The sequence below is a fragment of the Mandrillus leucophaeus genome, unplaced genomic scaffold, assembly GCF_000951045.1.
Source record: "Mandrillus leucophaeus isolate KB7577 unplaced genomic scaffold, Mleu.le_1.0 Scaffold193, whole genome shotgun sequence".
NCBI classification, from domain to species: Eukaryota; Metazoa; Chordata; class Mammalia; order Primates; family Cercopithecidae; genus Mandrillus; species Mandrillus leucophaeus.
The window spans coordinates 2,689,572-2,709,848 of record NW_012101954.1 but is presented as its reverse complement, the minus strand read 5'-3'; positions in this window follow the sequence as shown (position 1 = coordinate 2,709,848).

Sequence of the window (20,277 nt, the reverse complement as noted above, 5' to 3'; positions counted from 1 at the left end):
CTCTCTCTCTTTTCTTTCTTTCTTTCTTTCTTTCTTTCTTTCTTTCTTTCTTTCTTTCTTTCTTTCTTTCTTTCTTTCTTTCTTTCTTTCTTTCTTTTCTTTTTTCCTTCTTTCCTTCCTTCTTTCTTTTCTCTCTTTCTTTTCTTCTTTTCTTTCTTTCTCTTTCTTTCTTAAAAAAAAGGTTCAGCCAGAAATCAGCATGGCTACTTCACAAAGAATTTCTAGTATCAGGGAAAAACTGTGTGCACTTGTGCTCATGTGCACATGTGTGATAAAAGTTTCTCCTTCTCTGAAGGGAAAGGAAAGTGCTAGGCAGCTTGTGATTAGCAGCATTCTTTGTGCTTTTTTGTTGTTCCTCTGCTGTGTCACAGTTCTACGTTGTTTGCCTTAGAAATGTAATTTTTAAAAACCATTTTAAAAATGAATGGTGATTCAGCTGGCTGGAAAAAAGCACACTGTCAGGGGACTATATTTGAAGTCAGTCTAGACTGGGCTGGACTAGAAACCCGCCTGGACCCAGGAGGCCCCACAGGACCCAGGAGGTCCCTGCGGGAAGGCAGAGGTTCAGGTAAGAGTAGCTCACCTCTGAGCTGGTGAAGTGAGGACTTGCTGGTGATGTGACCCGGAGATCTGCTGCTGGCTTCTGGAGACAGGGCCTTGGTCTGACTTCTCAGGTTGATTGAGGCCTCCCGACTAGCGGTGTTCCCAGGCTAGAGGTGATTGGCTGCAACAAAGATGCTTCTAGTATTCTATTAGCAGTGCCTTTGGGACCCTGGGATTTTGCTGTCTCTAGAAATGTGTTTTTTATTTTTTTATTTTTTATTTCCCCCTTTTTTCCTGGCGTTGCTCCAGGGTTTATGTATTTGCCTGTTTATTGTCCTGCTCTCTTTTTTTGGATGAAAACTCCAGCCTTTCCTGACTCACCTCCATCTTCAGGTTCTTCAGTTTTCTGAGAAGAGTGGGGATATGTGGGAAGGGGCATGGGAGCTCGGCAGCCTCCACCTGCCAGGAAGGCAGTCTGGCCTCTGCAGGAAAGAGCAGAGCCCGTGGGAAGCCCTGGGTGGGGATGGCGCAGCCGGCCCACCACGCATGGCATTGCCAGCCACGGGGGGCCTGCGTGTAGTCTCTGCTCCCTGCATTTCACCTTCTTTGTTGACTTTCCTTCTCTGTTTTCCCCCATCTGTTTGCCAGAGGGGTGGGACTGGCAACAGACCAGCCGTGGCTGCTTTATCTCTCCTCTCCACGGTGTACTCAGGCCTGAGTGGTGACTCACGGGAGCCCAGCCACCTCGCAGCTGTTCGCCCCCTCAACCTTTGAACTGGAACTGCTGGCTCATACAGGGTTTTCGACCACTGCAGCTGAACCTCATGGAAAAGCTGGATTCCTCTGCCTTACGCGGAAATACCCGGGCTCCATTTGCCAGGTGCTCGCCACTGGTCCTGGTAGAAGTGGCAGCTGCTGAGAGTGACCTTCCAAATCCTTGGTGGCACTTCAGCACTACAGGCTCTCCAATAAAAACCCTTTAGACACAAACCCTGTGTACCTTGGGCTTGGATGTTTTCTGTGGTGCAGGCCAGCGAGGCGCCTTTTGTGAAGACAGATGTGGGCCCAAGGCTGAGGAGGAGGGCGGGGATGGAAGCTGGGTGGGAGGTATTTGGATCCTGGTGATTTAGAGAAAAGCTTGGAAATGAAAAAGGCTTGGGGGTGGAGGGGCGTGCATGCTGTTTTTACGTCTACATACACAATTTACATTTACATATACAATTGGAGGCTCACTTGCTCATTTCCTGGAAGCTTGCTCCTTGGCTAGGAAATACTGAGCCCTAATTGTTTCCAGAGAATCTTGGGGCATCTCCAGAGAAGAATCAATCACATAAAAAACTGCTAGCTTGTAACTGCCTCATACCTGGCTTGCTTTACTCTATGAGTAAGTGTGGAATGTATCTGGGCTGGGTGCACAGCGAGGTGAGCAAAAGCCAGAGGAAAAGCCCATTTGCTGCTGTTCCAACTGGTTCCCTTGGAGGTCACCAAGAAGCTGGGAGTGTGATCTGTGTCCCTCCTCCGCGAGGAGCTACTCCTGTGCTCGGTCTTCTCTACAACCGCAGCGGTGACTAAGGTTCTCCAGGGTAGCTCTTTCTTCAAATAGCTGCATGGGAAGCCAGCCCAGGAGAGTGGGTTTCCCCACCATCTCAATCTTCTCAGAGAGTGTCCTCCACTGAGTACCCATCCTGTCAGGTTGGCTTGTTCAGACGCCCGGGGACAAGCCAGCCTGACGGTAAGGAGGGTGTTTCAGCGTCTGCAGCGGTCTCTGCATGGCGGAGGTCGGCTGGTACTGCAATTTGCCTTTTGGTTTTGAAGATTCTGTTGAGGCTCCATCCTCACCTTGACCTCTTCTATAAAATCTGTTTCCCCTGCTGTGCCGTGGAACACCTGCGGGAAGCCAGTAAGTTAAAGTCCTAACATCAAAGCCTCTCCCTCTACTGCCTGCATCTCCTGTTATGAAAGCCTGAATTGTATGGTTATTCTTACACCATGTGGGGATGGGAGATGCTTTATAAGGACATGGCACATTAGCCTCAAAGGGCCCTTGATGCAGTGGTAAGTTTGTGTCCCGTGCTTGCCCCCTTTGATGAAATTCTTGGGTGCTGGTATCATTTTAAGGGAATCAGGGGAAATTACCCAGAAGAGCAGGGTCTGTAGGAGAAGAGGGGTAGGCATCAGTGACCCAAACTTGCTGGTGAGATTTGGCAGCTGAAGCCATTTAAAGAGATTGGCAGCTGGGCATGGTGGCTTATGCCTGTAATCCACCACTTTGGGAAGCGGGTGGATCATCTGAGGTCAGGAGTTCAAGACCAGCCTGGCCAACATGGCGAAACCCCGTCTCTACTAAAAATATAAAAATTAGCCTGGTGTGGTGGCAGGTGCCTGTAATCCCAGCTGCTCGGGGAACTGAGGCAGAAGAATCAGCTGAACCTGGGAGGCAAAGGTTGCAGTGAGCTGAGATCACGCCACTGCATTCCACCCTGGACAACAAGAGCAAAACTCTGTCTCAAAAAAAAGAAAAAAAAAAGAGTTTGGCACCTTGGTGTTGCCAGTTGCTGAAGAGGGGAGAGGAGGGTTATGTTACAAGCGTCACCAACAAAGAGCATTGTGACTCATCAGAGGGGAGAGCAATAGTAAAGACTTTGGGGATGATGCTGGGCTGCCTCCCCAGCCACCCACCTTCCCTGCACGCACTTCTTGTAGCAGCATCATGAGTTTGCAGGTCCAGATGTTGCTTGTATTGTAACCACAGCGCCCTGTGCCCGCCTGTGCCTCCTGTATTTGGGTTAGATATTTTCTTATGCAAATAAATGATTTAATCTTTTCAGGGTGAGGAGCGAGCCCTGGGGACCTGGAAGGTGTTCACTCCAACACCACTAGTTCAGGAAAAGGGTCTGCCCCATAAGGCCCCAGGCTGTTCCTAATGACAGGTGCAAGCCGGTGCTTCCCTCCAGCCCGGTGGTGCCACAATTGCTTGTGGTTTTTATTTATCAGAGAATTCAAGAACACCTGATGTGGACTCAGTGTACACAACATACCACTTGTGAAAACCGAGTTTGTTTTCCATTATTTTCGAGAACTAAATAGAAGTGACTGTTCGGGTGGCTGTCGTGAGCTACTCCCTGCCTTGCTACCTGAGTCTTCTAGGGTCCAACAAGTACTTGGGTGTGACTTTCCTTGTAAAGTGCCTCAAAGTTTGCTGGTATTTCTTATTATGCTTAGTTGGTTTATCAGCAAGCTCATTTTCCCTGGGATGGGTTTTTTGATGAGCCGAGTTGATGTGGACGGGAACACAGGAGCTCTTGTGTATCTGTTGGCAAAGCAGGTGGCCCACTATCTCTAGTATAAATGTCTCAATGGCTGATCTGGCCTGGGTGCTGTGAACAGGCTTCTTATTGTGAGCAGGTAAGAGTGTTGTGAATGAATTATCCCCAGAGTCTGCAAGACAGCCAGTCAGGTGGTGCTGAGTGTGGTGGGAAGAGGAATTGGGTGCAGACAGACAGGCATGTGTTTCCGGCCTCACTGTTCACTCACGAACCCTGTGATCTTGGCCCCACTTTTTCCATCTGCACTATAGGAACACACCTCTTTGGTTATTGTGATCATTAAAATATGTAATTTAGCCAAATATCTGCAGGTGCCTGGCACCACCGGCACCACCAGGAATGGTCGTCACCAGCACCACCACCTCTACCATGAATAGTTTTTGAGTTCTTCCTGGGTGCCAGGTGCCTTTGCACACACACTTATTCAGTCCTTAACAGCATCCTTTAGGTAAGTATTATTCCTGGAACAGACTGACCATTTCCATAGGCCCAGGGCTGTTTCCCCTGAATCATATTCACCTCCCTGGCTATCCATAAGAAAACATTGATTTGCTTGGCACTTTGTCATCCTTTGAGTCCTGCCAACAGGGTGGTGAGGTAGGTGTTTGTCTTCATTTTGTACACACAAGACTGGAAAGGTCAGTCACAGCACAGGATCACATGGTTTCTAAGGGGTAGGTCTCAAACCACCAGTCTCCTGCCCTCTTCAGTATTTTTCCCTGAAGGGAAGAGGAGGGGACTTTTCTTTTGAGACCAAAACAGCTCACACTTGGGATAGCATAAGACATCAGCTCTGGGCCAAAGAGACAAGGTCATATGTTCCAAGAGGCTCCCACTCTGGCTGCAGCTCCCCAATGGGGAAAGAGGTCTGCAGGGCAAAAGGGACATGTCCCCTGGACCCCCCGATCCTTCCTTTTCTATAATTCTCTGCCCAAATGCCCCTTTGCTAGCTCCCAGGGCCTGCACTGGGTTCATCTTCCCTAGGGCCACTTGTATGCCCATGCCTTGACTGAGAATGGCCAGCTGTGACTGAGACGTGGACATGGCTGGAGCTCAAATATGCAGCCTGGGGTGTCCATACTCATGTGCAAGGCCCCTTGCTACAATGACTGGATGGGGATGGCAAGAGAAGGGGAATGGGCTGCAGACCAGGGGCCTCCACCGATATCCTGGTGGAAGGGCGGTGTCCCTTTGCCAAGATGCTGAAATGCCCAGCTTGCCCATGAGGCAGTGGGAGGGTTGAATGAGATAAGGCACACACAGTGGGTGCTTGATAAATGGGTGTCATCTTATACATCCGCAGGTTTTCAGAGAGCCACAGGCATGATGCTGGGGCCTGCTGGAATGCAAAGGTGGACAAGACAGGCACACTCCTGATTCATAAGGCTGTTGGTGTAGGAGGGTGATGAGGTTTGTACACTGAGCACTGGGTGGCCGCCATCTGCTTTACTGAGGCATCCCAGCAGCCAAGAGGATCAGCTACTATTTATTGAGCTTTTAATATGTTCCTGGCATTGCGTTGAAGACTTTACATGCATTGTAAAGACACTCATTTGCATAGTAAAACTAGTTTAGACTCTGGAGCCAGACTCCCTGGGCTGGAATCCTGGTTCTAACATTTGCCACTTGTGTGGCCTTAGGCACATCTCTTAACCTCTCTTTGATACCCTCTCTTTATCTGTAAAAGGGAAACAACAGCAGTACCTACCTCATCTGGATATTACGAATTGGACGTTTTGATGTCTTTAAAGCACTACCAGGCACATAGCACTAATTCATTAATGTGTCCAGCAACACTACAAAGTAGTTTCTCTGTTGGGATGTTTACTTGTCAAGCTAGGAAACCAAGGCTTTGGTAATAAACGCACCCAGATCCCTTGCTAGCAGTGGTCTGTCTGCTGCTTGGAGGCCTGGATGCTACCCACAGTGCTACATTGCTGGGACTTGGCCTAAGGTCAGGGCTAGCCTTGCAGAAGGGTGGGCCCTGATCCCAACCAGGTCTCTCGGCTCTCGGCCCTGCGAAAGCTACGGAGTTGTGTGAGACCGCAGAGGCCCAGAGAGTGCTGAGGTTGGGGGGTCCCCTGAGGCTGTTCTCTTTCTTGGGGATAAGAAGTTGGTGGTGACTGGTGCTTGGGAGATTGGGGCCCATGGATGTATCTCTGGTTAGAGGAGGAGGATGAAGGTGGAGAGGAGGCCGCAGAAGGGCTTTTTTATTTACCTGCATAATCCAGCCCCTCCATTTCTTTTCTTTTCTTTTTCTTTTTCTTTTTTAATTTGGAGAAAAGGTCTTGCTCTGTCACCCAGTGGCATAATCATGGCTCACTGCAGCCTCAACCTGCCGAGCTCAAGCGATCCTCCCACCTCAGCCTCCCAAGTAGCTGGGGCTAAAGTCTCGTGTCACTACACCCAGCTAGTTTTTAATTTTTTGTAGAGACAGGATCTTACTGTTACCCAGGCATGCCTCACAGTCCTGGGCTCAAGTGATCCTCTCTCTTGCCTCGGCCTCCCAAAGTGTTGGAGTTATAGGTGTGAGCCTATAACCCTAACAAGGTGACAATATCCATTTCTTAAAAGCAGAATGAATTTAGCTTCAGGGAAGCAAAGTCGGGCAGGTTGGAATATTATACCCAGTAGAATGTCTGAGATCTCCTTCTGAGATCTCCCTCTTGCCACCTTTATTATGGGCACTTCAGAGGTGGCAACTTTGGGTGACACAGGCCCACCATCTTAGGGTTACTGTCCATGTCCCCAGTGCTGCTGTCATCTTCCCTAAGGGGAGCACCTGTGCTCCCCTTCATCCTTAGATGTGGGGTTCTTGTTTAGATTTGTGGGGCACCTTGATTCCAAATAGTCCCATTTCTTTAATGAGCATTTAGGAAACTGTCAGATCATGTGTCCCAATGTTGGTTCAAGACTTGACCACTTTGATAGACATGAACTAATTCCAGTGTCTTCTAGATTCATTAGTTAAAAATAGGACTTGGAGTTATGAGAAACCATTTCAGATGGATTTAAATCAAATAGCTGAGTTTTGATAAAAAGTATATTTATTATAAAAGTGATCTTTTAACTGGTGAAAATTTGGAAGACTGGTAATTATGAAGAAGATAAAATAAGGTATCTAGATCATAACCCTGATTAGCATTTTGGTAGATTTTTCTCTGAACTTTTCCCCTCTCTGCCTCCCTCCCTTCCTTCCTCCCTCCGTCTCTTCCTCTCTTCCCTCCCTCCCTGCCTTCCTCTCTTCCCTCCTTTCTTCCTTCTCCCCTTTCCCCACTTCCCTCCCTCTCTCCCTCCCCCTTCCCTTCCTCCCTTCCTTCCTTCTCCCCTCTCCTCACCTTCCCTCCCTCTCTCCCTTCCTCCCTTCTTCCTTCCTTCTCCCCTCTTTCTCTTTCTCTCCCTCCCTCTCTCCCTCCCCCTTCTCTCCCTCCCTCCCTCCTTCCCACCCATCCATCCATCCTTCCCACCCATCCATCCATCCTTCACTCACTCATTTGCAAACGTGTATTGAACTCCTGCTTGTGCTAGGCACTATGCTAATTGGAAGGCTCAATAAAGTGAATCTGGGGAGGACCAGGACACATCACTGCCAGGGATGACAGAGAATAAAGTGCTGTGACAGGGACATGGGGGCATCTGATGCCTGACAAGAGAGGGACCGACTACCTGGACAAAGAGTGACCTCTGGCCTTGTGTGTGCCTTGCTGTTGTTTCCTCTACAAAAGTGGGTCATCTGACCTGATTTTTTCAGTTAATTTTATGAGCATTGCCCTATGACCATTAATATTTAAAATGGCCTTTTAAGAGACAGCCTTCCCATTGTCTTTTGTGGGATTGCAATACTGAGTGACCCATCTCCAACCTGTATTGGCAAAAGCTATGGACGAGAGAGGCCTCATGGAAAAGTACAAAGGGAGAGGCCTTGGGGTCTGACCTGGCTCCCAAGAGCTCAGATTCCGAGTAGTCTCCTTCCCTCCCCCTTGTTCTTCCCCTTGGACTCCCTTTTCAGTCTTTCAGTCTGAACCTTAGAGAAGGATGCAGCCCACCTAAGTGCTGAGCCCCACTTGCTGTGACCGTCATTGTTTCTGCACGGTGACCAGGGAATATCTGCTCCCTGCCAGGCCCAGCGATTAGGACCAGAGTATGTGCAGTTCTGATCCTGTGTTCTCCCCTCCCCTGGCAGAGAGAAGCCCAGTGACTGTCCTTATGTCATTTGAGCAGAGCCCACAAAAGGCAGCTGCTGCCCACGGGGGGCCTGTCAAATGAGGGCTCAGTGGGCAATGTGAGCTGAAGCTCCTTGACCACGACAAGCCTATCAAACCCCACTGGCTTTCCCCCAACCAATGCAGGCTACAAGTACCCCGATGACCCTGATGTGCAGTGAGTCTCCCTGAACCCTGTCCCTGAAGCAGCCATCGTGTAGGGTATGGATTCAATTTTATTTTCTCGCAGGTGTCTATCTAATTGTCCCAGCATCACTGCCTTTGGATGCCGCTTGTGTCTAAGTCTACATCATTTGTCAGAGTTTTGTGTATCGTTTTTCTGAGGTAGTAATAGTCATCCTCTGGATGAGGTCCTAGAACCTGGAAAGTTCCAACCTGAAAGTCTGTACCCAGGGACAGGACCCTGTTGGGCAGGATGACAACGAGGAAGTTTCTAGAGCGGGCGTTCACCTTGAAGGGGCCCTTGGAGATCAAGGAGTTCAGAGTCCTCGTTCCATACCCAAGGACCTGTGGGCTTGGAGAGTTCATATGAATTCCAACCATTTTCTCCATGGGAGGGAATGCTCTCTCTGAGCCTGGACATCTGTCCTGGAGCCCTAAGCAAGTCTCTGTGGGAGGCCAGTGGCTTCCTCTCCCTGCAGTTCTTCCTTCTATACCTGTGCCTTGTGGCTTTCCTGCCCGCCTCAAAGGAGGATATCCAGGGAGTATCAGGTATACACAGTCACCCACATCCAGACTGTGAAGGGCGTGGCCACTGCACACAGGACCAGAGAGAGGATTTGGACACGTCTGTAAATAAGCCTCAGGTTCACAGCACGGTGCCTTTCAAGGGAGGCACTGTAAGTTCACTGAGCAAGGGACCCAAGAGTCTGAAACCCTCGAACGTCACCCTGTGGGAGATCAGGACACATTGTGTAGGGCTGTGACCCCAACTGGATGGTCAGATCCAGTGTGGCCTCTGCTGTGGGGGCTTCAGCTGCATGTTTCTCGGTCTGGAGACCCCAGCAGAGCCTACCCAAGCTGTGGGGAGGAGGCTCCACTGCTGGGGGTTCTTTGACAGGGTGTTTGGTGTTAGAGGCCCAGGGCCAGAGCACCAGGGGCCCCAGTGGGAGGAGCCAGGTGTAGGGATGCCACCAACCGGCCCAGCTGCGGGAGGCCCGCAGAGGCTAAGTTAAGGTGGTGTGGAAACGTCTGGGAAGTCACCTTGGGAGCCTGGATGGAACGCGCTGTGTTCTGATTCAGTGGATCTGCTGTCTGAGACGCCGCATTTCCAACAAGCTCCCAGGAGTTGCTGGTGCTGCTAGGCTAGGAAGCACATCTTAAAGAGTGAGACTTTTAGGCTGCTTTTTTTTTCTACATCCTGCTTACAGCTTCTGATTTCTAGCCCTGGAGGTGTAGGCCACAGCCCCGAGTAACTCAAGCCCCACCTGCTTCTCTCCAGGGTTCCCCAGCCCTCCACTCTTCTCCCAGCGTCATTCACATCATCTTTGATTCTGGGTTTTGTCTGCCCCCTGATCCCCCTCTCTTCTGCAGCACTTCTCAGATAACCCCTGTATTAAAATCACAGAGACCAGACACAGATGCCCTGGCTGGGGGATCACACATGTGAGCCTGCAGACAATTCCAGATACCCAAGGCCAAAAAGGCCCATGTGAGGATGTCACCCACCCTGGAGGAGACTTGGATGGGGTGGCAAATTTCTGTTTGGAGGAAGAGGGTTTCCAGGATGGCAGATGCCAGAAGATGGTCCTGATGTCTGAGGAAGGGCCACGTAGTCTGATGGGATGGTGGGTCGTGAGCACACTCAGATATTTGGCTAAGTCTTTCTGATGAGTGGAAGAGACTTCAAAGAGTACTACAGAGTGTCCTTTCCTTCTCAGTAGCCAACAGGTGAAAAAAAACCCAAAAAATCTTGATTCAGAAAGAGAGGGTCTAGCCGTTGAGGAGTGTATCCTGCAGGGCCTGCCTCATCTTGCAGGACAGATTGGCAGAGAGGAAGTCTTGCCATGATGTCCTGCCTGCCAAGTGTGATGGGCAGGTCCCAGGGAAAACAGGCACTGCTGGGCTCCCCAGGAGCCAGTGCATCCAGGAAAGACCAGGGCCCAGGGGGAAGTTAACACACATAAAAAGATGCTGCATGTACTCATGTGTGTGATTGGGGTTCACTCTGGGCTATAGAAAGATGAGCTTTAGGCCAAATAATCACTATCTATACAGGGGAATGATGGCAGTGGGACATATGAATACAGCAAAGGACTGTATTTGGAAATTAGCTGGGCAGTGACACAAATTGGCCCAAGAAAGATATAGATGCAGAGGAGAGAAAGAAAAATATTCTGAAACTCTTGAGTGCAATGTCCACAAAGCAACAAGTTCAAACTTTGCAAGTCGATGTAAAGAATCCTAAGACAGGTGTGTGAGAACAGTAGACCTGCAGGTGGGGGATTGCAGATGCCATGAGGAATTGCAGACTTTTGTCCATAGGATTCTTCAGATTTGTAAGGGTTCCTTTTGTATGTGGGGGTCTACATGGTATACGAGAAAAGGCAAATGGGTATATGGGCAGTTGAGTGGATTCTCAGCAGGTCGGGAGGAGGACAGCAGGATGGTCCTTAGTCTGACCCCTAGGAAGAGCCAGCGAAGAGGACAGGTGGCAGGTAGGAGCTGCCTGGCTCAGGTACCCTTGTAAGTGCTCTAAGTCAGGGGGTGTAGGGATGGCTACCGAGGGAGTCTTTTCATATGCCCCGTATCACTGTCCAATGAGACACACAGAGACCTCTCTTAGCCCAAAGCAAGGTGGTATGGGGCCTCTGTACACTTGAGAGGACAGAGGAAATTGGCACTCTAGAAAAGCAGCGTGAAACTCAAGAGATCCTCCTGTCTCTCTTCCCAAAGAGCTTTTCTGGCAGATTTCCCTGCCAGCTGACATACCCCAAGCCCCACCTGCTTCTCTCCAGGGTTCCCCAGCCCTCGAGTTTCCTCCCAGCATCATTTGCATCATCTTTGATTCAGGATTTTGCCTGTCCTCTTCTCTCCTCTCCTTTCCCAGCGAGAGGCTCACTGGTTCCCATCATTTCTCCAGCCATTCCAAGTCTCAGTCCTTCCTTTCCCCCCAGCAGCCCCTGTTTCTATCCAGACCCTGAGCTCCTGCAGAGTTTCCTAACCGGTCTCTTGGCCTCTAGGCACTCTCTGCTGTGCCCTAGGGCCCCTCAGACACCTCTCTTGGGGGCATTTTTCTCAAGCACTATTTGGCCCAGGTCAAACAAACGTTCGGTGGTTCCCCATTGCCAACAGGTTAAAAGTCCAAACTCTTTAACTTAGCTTTGAGGTTCTCTGAACCCTGCTCCCAGCTCTTCTTGCCTCTTTTTGCACTGGTTTCCAGCATAACCATTGCATTTCTGCCTAGCTAACTTCTTCAATTCATCCTGAATGTGCCACGCCTACCCCCCGATCTCCCAATGCATGGACCTCTCCAGCCAAGGTCCATTTCAACTTCCAAATCAAGTTCCACTTTTAAGTGGTGACGTTGCCTACTAGGAGGCCAGGCTCCCTTGGGATTTAAGGTCTAGGGAACTCAGATGAAATTCCACTTTGCATGATTTCTTCGGAGGTTTGTGACTGCGTGGCCGTCACAGCCTCCTGGTTTCTGCCTTCTGTACATCTCTCTGCTCTGTTTACCCCATCATCTGGGTGTAAGATATGGTCACAAATCAACTGCAAGAAATACTTAGGGGTCATGTTTTGATATTGTGGAGAACTGGGCATGTTCTGGAGAAAACCAGCCTTGTATATGGCAAACATACATGCACACATAAGTATTTAAAAAAAAATTCTTCCTACCCCCTTGCCATTGGAATGTTCTCTTAGCCCCAGGTTGGCATCCGGCCTCAAAATTTTACTGCTGTGGCTCTTTCTGCTCACACTCTTCGACCTCTCACTCAATGACTCCCCCCACCCCTTCCCCCAAGCCAGCCCTCCTGCACCCCTCCCCTGTCAAAAAGAAAAATCAAAATCCTTCTGCTTGTCTCATGCAGTTTGGTTCACCCTCTCCTCTGAGCCTTGGAATAGGCTGCATTAGATCTGTGGGACCTCACATTCTGCCATAAGCGCTGGTCAAACTCTCCCACCCCCACCCAAGCAAATAGCGTTCTTTCTCTAAGAAGGCGCCAGCTATTCAGACATACCCCATGTACTTGGTTATGCCTGTGCAACATCACTCCATGGCTCCCTGGTTAAGGCTTTCCTGGGGTGGTCCAGTTTCATTATGCGCCCAGACTGGACTGTCAATTCTCTTTGTGCCAACCTTAGGTCTTGCACTTGGGCAGTGGGGCAGTGACCACTTTTGATAGTGACAATGATGGTAGTATGAGAGCCCACTGCTAAGTCACTCTGGGAGCTTTTTTTGAGAGGAAGATAGAGTCCACCAGCACTTTAAGAGTACTCTGAAAGTGCCAGACGGCCCAGGTGCCTGAAAAGTCTCCTACAAAAGGAGGACACACAAGAAGAGGAAAACACAGCCAGATAAAGAGAGGGGCTCCCAAGATCGCTGGAGGAAAGGGAAGTCTATCCCTGCAGATGTAGTAGGGGGAAGCCTTGAGGCTGCCTGTCCCAAGTTTCATTCATTCATTCCAAAATATGTGTCTGAGTCCTACTCTGTGTCAGGAACAGTTGTAGAAACTGGGAACACACTAGTGGACAAGACAGACTTGGTTTCTGCTTCTGTGGCAGTTATACTAAGGGAAGAGACCACCCCTCGTATTGTCTTATGCCCAATTTCTGCCTCTAAAGAAAGAATAAGTAAAAACTAAAAGGCAGAAATGAAATCCACAAGCAGACAGCCTGGCTCCACACCCTGGGCCTGGTAGTTAAAAATTGACCCCTGACCTTATTGGTTATTTGCTTTAAAAAGCACTGTAAAGATCCCTGTCCTGTTCTGTTCTAATTACCAGTGTATGCATCCCCCAGTCACGTACCCCCTGCTTGATCATGACCCTCTCACACGGACCCCCTTAGAGTTGTGAGCCCTTAAAAGGGACAGGAATTGCTCACTCTGGGAGCTCGGTCCTTGAGACAGGAGTCTTGCTGATGCTCCCGGCCAAATAAACCTCTTCCTTCGTTTTGTCTATGGCTCTTCCTGCTACAATACTACGCAAAAGACAGACATTAAGCAAATAAAAATCTTGTGGTTGTGCCGAGAGCTCTAAGGGATGATGGAGGGATTGCCCAGTGTAACCCACAAGCTCAGGCTGTAGTCAGTCCTGAATCGAATTCACAGGGACAGGAAGGGATGTGGGCGGGGCCAGGGAGGACCAGGAGGGAGGCTCAGGAGAAATGGCCAAGAGGTGAAACATGTCCCAAGTCCAACATGAGGGAAACCTTCCTAACGAAGAGCCTGGAGCCTATTCCCCAGGGCTAGATACCCTCTCTGGGACTGGACTAAATGATTGCTGAGAGGCTCTTACAGCTTCTTGCAAAGAAATGCGGGAAGGAAAGATGATGAGTTTTAATGGTTCTAATTTGTATTTTTTGCTTATTTCACTTAGCAGGAAGAGGCTTCCTGCATGGAAACAACTGATTTCACAGAGAACCTGCAGCTGGATTCAAGTTCAACCCAGAAAAACTGACAGTGAGGGCTACCCAAAGTTTGGGGAGGGATTGCATTTGTTCCAGCCTCATGAGTCACACAATATTACACCATCCTTGTGGAACAACTTCCATAAGTCTTTTTGAGGGAGTGACCTGCCAGAGTTTCTTGTGGGGAAGGCTTAGAGTATGGCTCTTTCTTCGCAGGAATAATTTGAAGCCTGGGATGCTGCTATCATTCTTACAGAGAGTGTTTTCTTCTTCTGACAGATGCTGCTGGCAGTACCAGTCTGGGACACCATAATCCAAGTTCACAGCCTGAGTTTCCCTGGATCAACCTGACAACACGAAGTTAAGTTCCAAGTCCATGGAGGGTTGGTTTACTTCGGGCTCACCGTTATTCTGAGAGTATAGCCCTTCAGAATTGGCGTAAAGGAGATGAGGGGACCTATTTGGGCCCCCAACTTCGGTGGCACTGGGCTGCGACTTTTGTCTGTGAGCCATCAGATGGGCAGTGTGTTTATGATCACATTCTTTGGATCCACCAGTGGCCTCAAGGCAAAAGCAGCTTTGAGCACTGGGCTTACCGTCCTGCATTCTCTTCTCTATGACTGACTCTGCCCCGTCATTCTTCACTGTCTTGTTATTCTTGTTATCTCTTTGATGTCTTTAAGAAGACTGTTCTTTTTTTTTTTTTTTTTTTTTTTTGAGAAATGTGGCCTTGCTTTGTTGCCCAGGCTTCTGTACTCAAGCGATCCTCCTGTCTCAGCCTCCCAAAACGCTGGGATTACAGGCATGAGCCTTCACGCCTAGTGTTTATTTATTTATTTATTTATTTTCAATGTCCCACCCTGCTTTCATAACTGTCCTCAGAGGATAGTTCCAATGGCCCTGTGGGCTGTTTTGAGAAGGAGAAATCTTAGCTACTTTTCTCCACCTTTCCTTGTGGTGGGGCTTCTTGCCAGCTTCAGAGATGTACAGACGGGGGAAACTGGAGTGCAGCAGAGCCTGGAGGAGGGGAAAGGGCAGAGAGGAATGTGGCTGTGCCCTAGGGTGAGAATGGAGGAGGCTGGTGCTTCTGGTCTACCCAGAAGAGCCTCCAGAACTGGCATCTACATTCATCTGCCATGGAGTCCATATTTCTTGAGAGGCTTGGCAGATAGGGACAGCCCAGAAAGAGAGAGGAAGAGTCACGAATGCCGGAGAGACCTGCAGAACTCAGAGGATCAGAGAGGTGCGGGGGGGGTCAAGCAGGGAGGCCCCTCTGCAGACCATGCTGATGGCCTGTGGGACAGATGTCTTTCTTTCTTTTCCAACGATTACCTTGGCCTTAAACTTTTACCATTTTTGGATGCCAAGGAAAATCAGGCTTCTGAGCTTGCGAAGGCTGAGTGGAGTTCCATGTGTCTCCTCTGGCCTTCATATGGCTTCCAGGAAGAAGCATCCCCTTTAACTTCATAATTGCACAGGTCTTCTTTCAGTTTGTGAGAAATCTATCTATTCACTTATTCATTCATTTCACAAATATTTACTGAGCACCTTTTATGTACCGAGTCCTATTCTGGGCACTGAGGACATACCAGCCTCCAAAACAGACAGACAGAAAAAGCCCGCCCATGTAGATTTCACATCTCAGGAATGTTTCCCTGCATGAGGGTATGTTTAGAGATCTTTCACCCGCCTAAGTCATCAGGGTAAGAGTTTGCTCTGCTAGTGGTACAGATTCCACAACTGCCTACCAGGTATACTTGTGCTTTTGTGCAAGGAAGATTTTCTCTCCAGTACTCGTACTTTTTTAAGGAAGATTTTCTCTCCAGGACACGTATTTTCCAACAGCCCAAGATGCATGGAGTTTCTTTAGCTTCTATCACTAGCCTTCTGGGGGTGGGCAGATCCCTCTGCCAAATTTACACCTGCAGGGTGAGGTGCGTTGCATAGCAAACCAGAGCTCAGTGTTGAGGCCCACAAGGCTTCCAACAAGGGAAGAATGCTGGTGGAGGATAACGGGTGGGTCTCTCTAGATGTTCAGAGGGGACCTGTGGCTTATTGCCTGGGTGGACCAAAATGTCAGCTAAGGGAACTACAACAGAAGCTCATTTAGTTGGAATGTTAGGATCTGAGACCAGGTAATGACTTTGCTGGCTGGGGTTTAGATGTCTGTCTAACTTCACAGGAGTACAGAGATTGAAAACACTTGATCCAGTCACAATATCTTCTGGATACATTCATTTGCATTCTCTTTCTGTTACAGATTAGGAAATGGGCCTGCCTCAGTTCTAGTGAAGCTCTTGTGCCCCAGCATTAGAGGTAGATGAGTGAGGCAAGGGCGATTTCATGCCTTCCTTCTAGACAAGAGGGTAGCCTGTGTGTCTTGAGGGCCATGCTTCTCCACCTACCTCGATGAATAAAGCAGTTAGTGGGGGTCCCCCAGGTGTGGCTATATTTGGGGATATTTTAACAGGAATGCAGAGAGGCTACAGATCAGGTTCGACAATTTGCTGCCTGCCAACACACACTTTACTTGTGTTTTAAAATGTAAACTCTGGAAACATCCTACAAGGTTCACAAGGACGCCTTAGTAGCTGACTGAAGGAAGTGTCTTTCTCCAGCCCAGGTAGCATTTCTGCCAGTCATGGCTGGTGCTGGGCTGACAACAGCAGTTTTCTTTCTAAGACCCAGTTCCCTTCTGGAAGGAGAATTCTAAAGGTGGAGGAAAAGCATCATCTCTTCTAGAACCTCTTTGTTTTTATCTTTCTTATACCGCATTAGCACGGTAGTATTCTCCAAGGATCTTGGCAGGCAAGAACTGGTTTGATTACTGTATTTGATTGCTTTTGTGGAGTCCAATAAAGAGGACTATTGTTTCTAGAAGGTCACTGGAAACAGGCATATGGCTTTCTGATAAGCACAACATTAAGACCAGTGTGAGGCTGAGGGTGTCCTGAAGCCCTGCTCTGAGGTAAGAAGACTTCTGTTCACGATTTCAGTCAGAATCAAACAAGGTATGCCCAGAGCTGAGATGCAGCTGAGCCAAGCAAGAGAGGGCAGTGTCCTACAATAAACTGCTGATACGTATCTCGCTACTATGTGCTGAATTCATTAGGGCAAGGGCTGGGTTCTTCTCCAGCATTCGTATCCAGTTCCTTTCCAGCAGCTGGACTACTTACAAAACTCTCAGTAGGCTTTTGTGAATTAAATTGTATCCTAAGATACCTCCTTAGAATTTCCATATCTGTCTTCAAATTCAAATGAAGATACACATAGCAGAGGCGGACACCTCCAAAAGAGTTTGGAGGCAGTTTACCAATATGTCACCCTGCGTTCACATTTCTACCTTATTCTCTCTTTCCCTTAGTTATTAGTACTCAGAATTCTAAGTAGTTGGGTGTCTAGTCACTCAGTTGACTGATAGAAGAAAACTCAGTTCTTTGAGATTATGTCAGGGTGGACCAAACTGCAGTAACAAATAGACTCAAAATATAATGGTTCAAACACAAGAGATGTTTATTTCTTTCTTTCATAATATTCCAAGGCAGACATTCCAGATTGTTGGAGTAGGGGCAGGGGAGAAAGTTTGGCTCTAATGTGTCCCCTCAGGAAATAGGCTGATAGTGGCATTGCCATATTCCAATATTAGCTGGCTTCCAAAATTGCTATTACCATTGTCATTATCAGTATAGCTCATGGGACCTGGGGAAGAACAAGGAGGAGAACATCTGGGAGGTCTTATGGCCACTTGGAAGTGGTGTGCATCTCTTCTGCTCACATGGGAAAGAACATAATTAGACACACCCAAACATCCTGACTGGGAAGTGGGGTAGTGTACCTAGCCACCTTGGAAATGGAGGAAAATTTGGGTGGGAGTAGAGAGACTCAGGATCTTGGATCTGGAAGAGGTCTTAAGTGTGAACGCATCCAATGGCCAACCCAGGATAAGCACTGGCCTTCCTGCTGGATTGCTCCCTGCCCCCATCATGCATCTCAGCTGACTTTCTGATCTAGGAATACTAAGCATCAATCAGTGGAAGGAAAGCAGGAAGGGTCTCTTCTTTCAATACATTCTTTGCCACTTGACAAAAAATGCTGATACAGAAGAGGGAGAAAATAAATCCAGAGAAGCTGCCTGCATGAGGAAACTCATTCTTTACGGCCCTGTGAGGCGGAGATTGTACCTCACAGAAGGGGCTACATCACTGATGATGTTACAGGATCCATAAACACCATAGTTACTGCTTGAATCATAACTGCTGCTTCCAGTTGGCTGTGGTTACATTTCTAGAAGGATAACTACTTTTTGTCATTTTGGAGATAAGCCAACATCAGCCCACATGTGACTTTAGAAGGCTTTTCTGAGTCCTAATTGCCTACCTCCTGAATAGGCTTTCTTTTAAGCTTGGTTGGCCTAATTTCTCCCATCCATCCCATTTCTACACACCCTCCCCATGCCCCCACCATAACTTGCTTAGGCAAACCCTGCAGTCCTGGCCTGCTGGTATCTGTTGATTGCATTTAGACTCTCATGTTCCTGCCACTGCCCTTGAGCTCCTATTTCACCTTGTGCAGACCATCCCAGTCAACTCACCCTCTCTCTAGGTCACTTATGGGCACTTATCCATTGCCTGGATTATTGCATATGTTTGTTCAATGTTAATCATGTTTTCTCTGTGACGTTGTATACTCCTTGAGCATTTGGGACTTTCTCAGGCTTGAGCGTGGTGTAGTGAGTATTCTGTACACATTTCTGGACAATGGCAGTCCGGTGAGAATCTGGGAGACTCTGCAGTGACTTGAGCCAGCGATGTAGATGAATGTAATTGTTGGATGGTGGGGATTGGTAAAACCCCTCTACTTTGGCTAGGAGCAGAAGAGGAGACTCAGCAGCAGGAGAGAACAACAAGAGGAAGGGCTCCTAGCTATACTCAGCATCAGTGAACCCTACCATAGCTGGATCAGATCTGAATTGGCCACACCCTGGGACCTTAGACTGTCTAGGCAATGGCAGGGTGCTGGGAATTGGAGGGATGATGCTAGAGGCCGACAGTGTTCTTACTGGAAACACTCAGCTCAATGGATAGGACAGCAGCTTCCCGAGGAGATGGGGGAGCAAGGCCAAGCGAGGAAAGCAGGACTTGCAGAGGGCTTTGGGCCACCTCACCTACTTTCCCTGCCTCTTCCTCCAAGGGGCCTTGCAGACAATGCTTCTTGCCCAGAGAGAGTAAAGGGTGGGATGGGGAGAGGGCATCATTCATTTCTTGTGTCTGAGGTGAATGGGTGTGGATGAGCTCTGGCTCATTCTCTTCAAGCTAGACCTTAAAGGACTCCTAGCTGCCCCCACACTCCAGTCATTCATGGAGTGGGTGCCAAGCTCATCTCTATTTGAAACTCAGGGTCTGTCTGGGAGCCCAGAATTCCTGAGCAATTGTTTTATGGGGTAGCAGGGAGGATGATGTGGTGCAAGATGCACATGTATCCTAGAACTTAAACAAAAAAAAAAAAAAAGAAAAGACAATTCTACTGTGCAAATTGACTTCAGACCTGGAGAGCATACAGGGAAACAAGCCACATGCCTCGTAGCAGGTTCCCTGGGAAATTCCTTGCTCTCCTAATGTCTTTCCCATAGGCAGCCCTCACCCCGGTGGGCTATGAGATTTTGCCCCCTCAACCTGAGAACCAACAGGGGTTAATCAGGGTGAGCACTGGAGAAGCACAAGTGAAGATTCTGAAGAAGCGCAAGTGAGACTCTGAAGACCTCCGTAGTGTGAACTCTGCTGAGACCATTCAACGTGTGCCTTTCTTATGGCCCAAGTTCCAGCAGCACATTTTCCAGTGTGGGATCCCTCTTCCCTGGCAGCAGCTCTGCCAGAGCCCTGGGTGTTTACTGTGACATACCATAGAGAAACAGGGAAGGAAGTCAAGTCTGTCATGACATGTCTTAGTTCTGGCCTTTCTAATACCTAAGAAGAGGCTGACAGAGTGGCCCCAGGGACACCACCTATCTCCCAAGGGAGTGCTTTTTATACTTCTACTTGCCACTCAGCTGTGAGGTATGAAATACGTTAGTGGGCCTTGCACAATTTAGAATAAAAGGAGAATAGAAAATTTCAGTGTGCCTGGCACATAACAGGGTATTGTTTCGTGAAACTTACATTTCCTCTTTAGGTACACAAATAGGTGCAATGTATACCCATATAAGATGTATTTCTTATTGTGGTCCTGGTTAAAAAACAAAACAAAACAAAACATCTAAGTGATTCTATTACAGCATCTCAGCTGCTTTCAAGTATTCAGAGAGTGAGGGTGGAGGACAGAATGGGAATCGGGAGGAAGGTCTCAATCTCAAAGAACAGGTGGAACTTTTCTATCTGCCTCCTGAGCCAAACATAGATAGTCTCCCCACCCCCTTGAGGATCTAAGGGCCTTTGACTCAGCCTTTTGGGGCCTGAGAGACCACCACGAGCCTTGTGCTTTGAATACTTCTTGCAGCAGGCCCTGCCAAAAGTACCTGGGTGGGAAGGGCTGCTCTTTAAGAACTTGAATTTAAGGACTTACAGTGGTTAGTTGTAAAAGTAAATGACGTACCAAGGGCTTTTATTTATCCCTAG